This window comes from Clytia hemisphaerica, unplaced genomic scaffold (assembly GCF_902728285.1).
Source record: "Clytia hemisphaerica strain Z4C2 unplaced genomic scaffold, Clytia hemisphaerica genome assembly, whole genome shotgun sequence".
Classification (NCBI taxonomy): Eukaryota; Metazoa; Cnidaria; class Hydrozoa; order Leptothecata; family Clytiidae; genus Clytia; species Clytia hemisphaerica.
Window position 1 is genome coordinate 1,035,014 of NW_027103938.1, and position 11,101 is coordinate 1,046,114.

The following is an 11,101-nucleotide window of genomic DNA, read 5'->3' on the forward strand; positions in this document are numbered from 1 at the left end:
CTGATAACTTTTGACTTAAACAAAACAATATGTCACGGGGGGACAGTACACGATCCAAATATGGTTAAAAGATAAGACACCCGGGAAGGTTAGAGTTAAAAGTTGTAGAGATTTCTTTTTTTTTTTTTTGATCGCTTTTTTGAGCCAGCTTCCACATCCAAAGGACTTTTAGTGCGTTCAGCTACAGCTTAACCGGCGTGCGACGCCGGGTACCGGCTAGTTATAATTAATACTTTGACCCTCAATTTTTTTAATTTCGATGCTCTGTATTCTTCTTATAAATTTTGCTTATTAACGTTTTGACGTTTTAAGTAGAAAGTTCCAAGGCTTGGTAAAGTTATGTATCTGAGCGAAAAATCTCCAATTACGAAAGAAATCATTCGAATTTTGTAGTAAGACAGTACGTCTTGCAAGTTGAATGTTTCTTTTATCATATTAATGGTGGAAATGTAACTCAGCCCATCCTGAAAGCCCTATATTATATACTTTTGAAAATAACAAGCGTAGTGTGAGCAATAAACAGACTTTCCATCATTTTGCGAACAAAAACAGAGTGCATTTATCGTGTTTCTAGCATTATTATCTTTAAAATATATTTAATTGAAAAAAGCAAAATTTGTACGATCAAGAAATCATTTTGTAAATAAAAATTTTCATTTAGCAGCAGGATGTGTGTATTTGAACACCAGTGAGTCTGATGAAGAATCTTCTTTTTCAAAATAAATCTCAAGCAACCTTTTTCCTCTATAATAATTCGTACCATTGTGAACGAAAGATCCTTTAAGAGACAAATCAAGTTTGTCAACTAAATCGTTAATTTTTCCAATCCCAAATCCAACCCTAAGTTTCAGCTCTTTCGTTGCTTGATTTTCAAAATGAACCACAACTCTTTGAAGGTAATTAACTTTGTGCTTGGAACAAAAAGCATTAACAATTGCAATATCATTATCACCAACCAAACAACTGGCCATGTCAAGACCAACAAAAATATCAATATTTTCATTGTAGCATTTTGTTTCTTCATCAAAAAAAAAGGATGCCAATGACTTTTTCCAACAAAACATATCATCCTTCATATAACCGTTCTTGAAAAACAGAACAGGAGGGAAAACACCAAAATGAGCACGTAACTTCTTGCTCAACTCATCAAGAGTTGGGATATCAGAAACGGAATACTTCTCAACAAGGGTGCTTTTGTTGTGGTAATACACTGTGATGGTTTTTAAAGCTTTGATACCCTTGCTCAAATATAATTCATTCATCAAATTCTCCGACAGTTCCTTCACTGCTATATATATGCCAACTTTTTTACGCATAATCACTTTATTATACTTGCTATATTCTCGATTTGTGAAATCTTCAAAGATGTTAGCAATCTTTTTTTCCATTCTACTAAGTTCCTGACCATCAGCTGTGAGAACAAAATGAGGTGCAGGAATTCCAACTTCTTTGTTGATAAACGAAAACAAATCTTCAACAGTTGAATTCAATCCGAAACTGTAATCAGATAGCGTACCATTCCCACTGATAACAGGCAGAGGATCAAAAACGAAAATGTTATTTTCTGTGCAGATTTTTTGAACCAGGGTATCTTCTGTTGGAAAGATGAAAAAGTTGATTTCAAAAAACCCATCAATCAAACTATCACAATAGGATGTGAACTTGTACATCAAATGACATTCTTCCCACAAGAAATCATCCAAATAAAAGACTTGTAATTCAATAGGAATTCCCAATTTTTCATTCACCTTTCTCTTCAACGCAAGTGTATCGATAATATCATGACCATCAAATTCAAGTACTACTGTATCATCAGATAAGTTTTTAAGGCGTATTCCATAAATAGTCAGTGTGTCCTGCATACTTGCCCAATCATCATCTTCGTTGTCTTTAAACATTACCTGAACACTTGCACCCGCATAAAATTCCCCATCCTTGAAAAAGAGATCAACCAAGAATGAATCGTCTTCTATAGGTTTCAAAGGTAATTCCTCAGTTTCGTCAAAATCTTGATGGTAAAGGAAAAACGACTCCTTGTTTATTCCATACTCTTCATCAAGTTGGTTCTTGATATCAGATACTTTACTTCCAAGAGAAACTTGAACACTATCAAGGATAGATTGTCGTGAGGTGAAGACATGAATATTAACCTCCTCGATCTCACTATTGATACCAAATTCCTTACAAATAGCATGTATTTCCAGATCATCAGAACCTTTAACAAAAAATTTCAGAGATATATCATCTTTTCCCTGTTGCAGCAATTCTGCAAATCCACTATCTGATAAAACCAGATGATCTTTGTTAACAAGTATTTGTAAATGTTCAGGTATGCCAATCTCATTTTTGATTTGTTCCTTCAGATCTTTCAATGTTGATACATCTTTTTTGGATAGAGCGATAGATTTTTGTTGACAAAATACTATAGTGATCGTCATCTTCTATGTATAATTAGATTATTTTGATAATTTGCCTGAAATAAATGCAATGTGAATTTAAGTTCACATCAGGTTTTTTTAATTAGAGGAGGGGAGTGACATGTGCCAACTCACAAACTGATTTTCTGATTTTTGGTAAAAAGTATTTTTATATTCCATATTTGGAAAATATTTCCGATTTTCTGATTCCTGAAAATCATAAAAACGAAGCTAAGATCAAAGGTGAACAATGCTTTAAAGGTAATTAATAACAAATCCTTTACCAGGAAACTTCTTATATGATTCCAAAAAGTCAAAAAAGAAACAGCTAGATCATAAAGTTAAAAAAAACGAACAAAATCATTGACAATTAGCACTTTATCCTGGTCAACTATGATGTAATGCTGTATTACTTCAAATAAATGCCTGCTTCTTTTTAATACCCCCCCCCTCAAACAAGCACCCTATTTGAAAAAATACCTTACCTCTAAGAGGGGGTTTATTTGAAAGAAGTAGCTGCAAGGTAGAGTTATATGGAGAAAAAAATACGGCATGTGTAATTTCCTGTACCTAAAATCCACATCTCCTTCAAAAATTCTTTAAAAAAGGAGCGTTAACAAATAAATACAACATTGTTTAGCAGCTTTATTAGTTGGAACAATATGTATTGTAATAGTATTGACAAGTACAGTAATATCAATAACGTTTGTCCACTACAAAGCTCACTTCCTTATAATTTAGTCTTCCTCTTTAGAGATGCAAACATGTCATCAAACTGCTTCAGCATCTCAATCAACCATTAAAGAAACTTTTCATTTTTCAAAAAATGTGTCATCTGATGCATGGCTGTTCTCAGGGAGGGCCTACATTTGGAAGGGGGGGGGCTAAAACCACAGTCGGAGCCATGCATCTCACATATTTTGGGAACATGTTTTTTAATAAGAACATCCACAATTTTTAAATCAGATGTTTTTAAAACTTTATCCACCATGAAAAAAGTTTTCATCTTTTCAAAATTGTGTCTCCCTCACATATTTAACTAAGCGTTCTTTTTATAAGAACATCTAAATTTTTTGAAGCTTTCAGGGGATTTTAACTTCTTGAGCTTTAGCCTAAGAATGTTATGAAAATTTTTTCATTTTCACCATTTTGTAAGTATTTTTGTGTCATTTCCTAAGAAAATGGATTTTTAGAAAGTAGAATTTCCCACAAAATGAACCATTTTTACAAAGTTCATTTATTTAAGATGGCCCAACTCCTCTTAAAATCACACAACAATACAATTTGGCTAACATCATTTTTTCAAGTCTGACATAGCATGACATAGCAACAAGCTGACTGTAATGTTTGATGAAGTCTGAAAGTCACTGTTGTGTTTATATTTTATGTCAGTCAACGACAACCAGATGATGTTTATCTTAGACCCGTACGCGAACCTTATTGTATTTAGAATTTATCCAAGGTTCTAGAAGAGATATTCAAGATGCATCACGAACGCATGTGTGTCTTCTTCATTTCTGAACACAGCATTTTAGCGCTGCTAGAGCAGGATTTTGCTGCTAATTTTTCATTATATTGTCATACGATCCAGATTGGATGTTATTACTTCTTCGAGATGGCAAAAGCAATTGATATTTCTGCTCCAAAAGGATTCAACACACATGGGGACCCTACAAGTTTGGGTGGAAGCTGGAAAAAATTGGAAGCAAAGTTTGAAGTTTACCTGATTGCTGCTGGTATAAACGATGATAACCAAAAGAAAGCTTTATTACCTGTTATTACTTCATTGTGCTGGTGAAGCCATGATAGAACTCCACAATAATTTACCAGAGGCTGAGAATTTACCTAACAACCCAACAGAATATGTAAAAACTGTTAGCAAATTGGATAACCATTTTATACCAAGACAAAACAAACGATATGAGCGTCACATATAACGACTCCACCAACTTGCTACGACATATGAGTTTCATGATTTGCAGGATGGAATTGTCAAGCAAGTCATTGAACGGTGCAACTCAAAGAAATTGAAAAAACGATTACTAAAGGAACGTGATTTAACCATTGATAAACTGTTAGAATTTGCCCTAGTTATAGAAACATCAATCCGTAAAATATGAAAGTACCAATCCTCGTCAACAGAATCCCATTGAGGCTGATTGAGGCAGAATCTGATGAAGATAACGACAACGTCAACAGAATATCCTATCATCGACCACCACGATATCCAGTAGAATATCGAGAATACCACCCACCAAAAAGCTAACCTGTTATCGATGTGGAAATGATCATCTGGCCTCTGAATGCAAAATCGATAAGGACGAAACCTGTTTCAATTGTGGGAAGAAAGGACACTTTGAAAACAGTGTGCCAATCTAAACCAAATTCAAGCCGCTCAGATAATCCACCATCCGTTACATTACAGTCAATGACTCATCCTCTGATGACGAGTTCGTGTTGGCAATCAACAGCTCAACCAATTCAACAAAACAACGCAATCGAATTTTTCCGATCCAAATGAATCAAATGATAGTGTTGAAATGTTGATTGATAGTGGAAGTGACTTATAAACATTATCAGTCAAGGTACACTCACAGAAATGGGGTTTGACCCTAAACGTTTCCCATATAAGGGCCAAGCCAAGTCGTTCAAACCTCCATTATCGCTGAAAGAATGTTTTTATGCCAAGATTCGGGCTGGGAACTCTGAAACAAATGTCCGGTTCATCATCAATCCGCACCAATCAGTTACAATCCTTGGATATGACTCGTCAGTTGCACTGAATCTTCTTAGTATTGGACCTGATCCTGCAAGTTAAGTTAAGACTTGTTGGCCGGGGTTGGGTTGTGATGTGAAAGAATTCATTAATTCATGCCATGGTTGTCAAGTCGTTGGCCCGTTGCCCAAACCAACTCTGGTAATTACAACAAAAATTCCGGATGAGTCGTGGTTATTGCTCGGTTGTGACCTTGTTACAGGGTGGCCACTCAAAAAAACAAGTCAAATTCCAGGACTTTTCAAGGACTTTTCCAGGATGTTTTTAAACTTTTCCAGGACTTTTTATCCTAAAAGAAAAGCATTTTCTCTCGGAACTGAGCTATGTATGTGAAAAATATTAACGTAAAAATGAGGTGCAAAGTTTTTTCTAACTTGCTCCAAAGGAACGAAATAGAGAATGGGCCAATTTGATTTTAACCAAGAAGACAAGAAGCCCAGAGGGCATGAAGGCCCAGCGAATAAAAATATGAACTGAACAAGACTTAAGTAACAGAGAGGATTTGAACCTAAACTCGCCTATCTCTTATAAGCAACAATGAGAAATAAATCAAAATATTTTGTTTTGTTCCTAGCACGTGAACAACTGAACTGTTCACTGAACTGTTCACATGATAGAGAAATGTAAAAACAACTTTTTTTGCAGAATGCTAATGAAAGGGCCACTACGCTAAAGCTAACTGGGCCAATAAAGAAGATTTGCATAGACAATCACATAGCTTTAAAAAGAATCTTACAAATTGTCTTACTTGTTGAGAATATTTTTAGGCGACAAAGATTTTGTAAAGTGAGAGTTAACCGTACATTACTCTTGTATTTTTGTTTTTAAAGTAACCAATTCGGATTTCGAATTACTTTTCGAGCGAAAAAAATAGGGTTATATGTTTTAAATTGCATACAGCTAATTGGTCATGAGGCGCACAGTTAGATTACCATTCGAAACTGCAAGACTGTCAAAAAAAATAGCAAAACTAGATTTCAAAAAAATTACCAATATCTTATTGCGAGCAAAGCGAGCATGAAAAATTTGAAAAATTATTTCACCAAAATTGATTTCAGGGCGCAGTTTAAGACGCACAAAGTCCAACTTTTAATAACATTTAACAAAAAAGTTTTGGCGCCCCTTTCCCTTTTTCCACCCAAAAAGCCAATTTAAACAATTTTAGTGGTGCATCATCGTTTTCATCAACAATTGGAAAATATCACTTTTTTAGAAACAGAAACATAGGATTATCTCTTTGAAACGCAACAAGATAATATTTTCGAAGATAGGACGTGATATTCTGAAAACTTTTAATGGGTGTATTCATAAAGCTGGTGTTTTATAAGTGTCTCATATGAACCAGTTTTTAGACGATAATGCTTTTGGCTTTTAGCCAAACTACTCTTGGGTACCTAATAAGTGTACCCCTCGCTAATTAATTTTTTGAAAAGTTTTCCACCCATGACATTCTTATTCCACCCCACCCCCTGCTAATTAAGTTTTGGGAAAATGTTTTTGATAGTTCCATCTTTTGCCCTAATCCTTCTGTATTAGCCTGCTTTTCCAAAGTTTTCCACCCAGGGCATTTTAATTCCAACCTCCCTGATTAGATTTTGAGATTTTTTCCAACCACTTAATTCCAAACCCCGTCCATTGGTACCCGAGAGTATGCCATTATGTTTGACGATTTTGACAATATTTATGACTTCTGTAAACACAGATATTAGAATACAGAAAATAAAAGCAATAGATATCTGATCAGAATACAAATTCCTTCACGCTTGATCGCTTATAGAGAAAGGTTAAATTCCAGGACTAACAAGGAAAAATATTCCAGGACTTTTCCAGGACTTTAATCAATTTTCTGACTTTCCAGGACGCTTTTCCAGGACTAAAACAAAATCCAGGACTTTCAAGGACTTTCCAGGACTTTCCAGGACTAGTGGCCACCCTGAATTGTTAGACCATTCCCAACAGGTGAAAACCTTCGTTTGTGTTGACTATTATTCAAAATATCCAGAAGTTGAATTGCTTCACAACGTTTCTTCAAAGTCTATCGCAACAAAGTTGAGAAAGTTATTTTATAGATATGGTGCGCCCAATTGCATTCTTACTAATAATGGGCCACAATTTCGAAAGCACACTGTATTTCGAAAAATTGTTGAAAAAATTTAACGTGGAGCACAGTAAAGTCACACCATATCATTCAATGGCCTATGGCGAGGTTGAACGCTTTAACCGTAACCTTAAAAAGACCATCCAGGCCTCAATTGCTGAAGGAGAAACTTGCGGCAAACACTGGACAATTTTCTTCTATCTTACCGCACAACACCTCGTTCCACAACTGGAAAAACCCTGGCTGAGCTTATGTTTGGGAGAACAATCCGTGACAAAATCCCAACAACAAGAAAACCATCTCCGTCTAAAAACCCAGTCATTCAACGCAACCAGAACAAGAAGAGCCTTGCCAAGAATCATTACGATATCAAACACAAAGCCAAACCACATGATTTCAAAATTGGAAATTAAGTTGTAACGACAAATGTTTGCAGCAAGAGGAACAAAACCACATCCAATGGAACACTAAACCATGAACTATTGTCGAAATTAAAGGTAACAGTTTGATCATTCAACAAGGCGCAAAACAAATTATGCTCTCAGCCAACCAGTCAAAGCAATACAAACGTCCAGTATTGCAAACCCATCATCCATTAGCTGCAACAACTGACAATAGCTCATCCGATGATGACTACTTTTCCTACCCAGTTTGAATTCAAACAGAAGAGTATCCCAACGAAAATAGGAATGAGGCAGTCGATAGTTCCTCATCTGATGAGATAATTCCATACAATGAGGAAGAAATTGAAGAACCTTTCTTTGTTCCAAGACCACAACGCAATAGACAGGTTCCGAAATGACTAACTGATTATGAACTTACATGAACTTTTTATGGGTTTATTCATATTACAAAACTTTCAGAGAACTTGAAGTGTTGATATTTGTTGAAGCTACTATAAAGTTTCTTTCCATGAGAGGAGAGATTGAAATGACAGCTTCATTCTAGTTTTTATTTTTAAACCTCTAACTACTAACTATTTGTAGTGGGGGAGAGATGTTGTTTTTATATTTGACTTATGTCAGTCAACCAGATGATGTTTATCTTAGACCCGTACGCGAACCGTATTGTATTTAGAATTTATCGAAGGTTCTAGAAGAGATATTCAAGATGGCGTCACAAACGCATGTGTGTCTTCTTCATTTCTGAACACAACAGTCACAGATAATTCATTTTTAAGTTAAGGTAGAGTTGCTAATTCGGCAAAAAAATATTAACAATTTTTAATATTTAAATCAAAATATCTCAATATCTGACATTAGAAACTTAACAAAAACCTTAACCAGCTGACAATTTAATAAACCATAGTACAAAGGATAGTTCGAAAATATACAGTAGTTGTTTGAGAGTAAAGAATGATATATGAGTGAAGGTAGAGAGTCTAAAATCACCATATTTCACTTCGCTAATGCCTGGAAGAGCTTGGGATTCAAACACAGTCCAAGTGAAAGTATGTGATCGAAACCTTCACACTACTAATCGGCAGAATCGTCATTTTAGGTGTCCCCCAAGTAACTGTCCTCGGGCCACTACTATTCTTAATCTATATAAATGGCATGCCACTTGGACGTTGGAGTAAAATCGAAAATTGCACTGTTTGCCGATGATGCATAATCTTTATCCCTCAATACACACACAGGAAGACTGCAAACAACTTCAAAAAGACCTAGACGAATTGGTAAAATGGGAAAACAAATGGTCCATGGAGTTTCACCCAGACAAATGCTTTAACCTCAGAGTCACCAACAAACGAAAAATTCATGATAAAACCTATGAAATCCATGGTCAACAGCTCAAAACTGTTAACAAAGCTAAATATCTCGGTGTCGTAATCTCTATATCTCTCTTGGAAGAATCACATTGATCTTGCCACTTCCAAAGCAGATAACACCCGAATATTCTTTCAGAGGAACCTATCAATGGCAGACAAAGAAACACGTCTGAAGTGTTATAAAACTTTTATCAGACCAACGGTGGAATATGCCAACACTGTATGGGATCCCACTGATAACCAATCCCTTACCCAGAAAATCGAAATGATTCAGAGAAAATCTATCCGCTGGATCTGTAGGGAATGGAGTTCAGAAGTCAGCCAAAACGATCTAAGGAAATCACTTAAACTCGAAACACAAAGGAGATCCAAATCGAAATTGAAAATTTTATTTGATATTTTGTCAGGGAACAAATTTGTTGACAGCAGCATCCACCCAGCTAGACAGCGTTGTACAAATGTGAAATATCAGCCCATTCAGGGCAGGATTAAAAGCTATTCAAACTCATTCTATTCTTTCCATTTGCCATCAAAATATGGAACAAATTACCAAATAGAACTGCAAATTTGAAAACTGAAAAAGAATTCAAAAACTCTGTTGATAGCTTAGTATTCTATCTAGTGTAAACTTAAATTTGCACTCGTTTTTCCACTCATACTTATGTTCTTTTGCTACATTATCCTCTAGCGATCAGCTGGACTCATGTTCACCTCAATTCTAGTATGCAGGGGGGTCCATGTACAAAACAGCGGCATGTATCAGTACTTGTAGCAAATTTCGATTTTAAACACCCACCCCTATAGTACAAAATGTACAAAATACTATCCAGCAAACTCCCCAAAACACCCCAACACCTCCTATATTTTACAATATACTATCCAGCAAACTCCCAAATACACCCTGACACCCCCTGTATAATACAATATACTATCAAGCAAACTGCCAAATATACCCCAACACCCCCCTTACATAGTACAATATACTATCCAGAAAACTACCAAACATACACCTACACCCCATCATAAAATAAAAATTTTAAGCCAAAAAACTTGAAACTTTGGGGCAAGTTTTTTATTCTTCCCATAAAAAAAATTTCAAAAAATGTTCTCGAAAAATTGACAAAAACAATTGAGAATTTAAAAAAATTTTTGACAAAAATCTAAAATATGAATCACAATTTGATTTGATTTTGGCTTCTTAGTACACAAATACTAAGCAGAAAATCCGAAATTTGACCCTGACACCCCCTGTATAGTAGTACACGTATACTAAACTAGGGTGGACAGGCCAAAATTTTCCCCTCAATTTTTAGAAACCAAACTAATTTTATTTGAAAGTCCTTACCTTTGTGAGAAAAACGAGGGGTCATTTATTAGAATTGGTTAAGTATTCCCAAAGTTATTCCATTTTCAAAACACAAAAAAATCACCTTTTCAAAGAATCACCTCCTTACACCACGCCAGCAAGAAATAATTTTCAGAAGCACCAAAATCGCGCCAAAAATGGCGGATGAAATTTAGTCTTCCGTGTGGCGGGGTGTGGGGCAGCGGCGGATCTGAGGGGGTTCAAATGGTTCAGCTGAACCACCCCAACCCTTTTAGTACATAAAAAAAACAAAGACCCTTTCTTCAAGTAAAATTTAGTTTTCTGATCGGAACTGATTTTTCTTTTTGGTCATATCTCAATATTATTTTACCAGGGGTTGTATGCATGTGGCGTGCATTTCCGTGGTGTGCGCGACAAACTTAGCTTTTTCCGCGCTAAAAAATCTTTAGGTTATGTGTGTACGGCGTAGCTAGCTTTTCCGCGCTGTAAAAAATCTTTGTTATGACTTTTTTTTATATCTAGCTGTGTTCTGTGCTAGGAAAATCTTTGATTTTGAACCTGGTTCAGAAAATGCATCCAGTGAAATGGCAAATTTGAGGTGGTTCAAGGAAATTTCTCGAAAATACGAGACCGACCGTTTTGAGCGTAAAAGATTCTCCTACAAAAATAACTTTCAGTCGCATGTCGTCGCCGGCAAAATATTGAAATGATT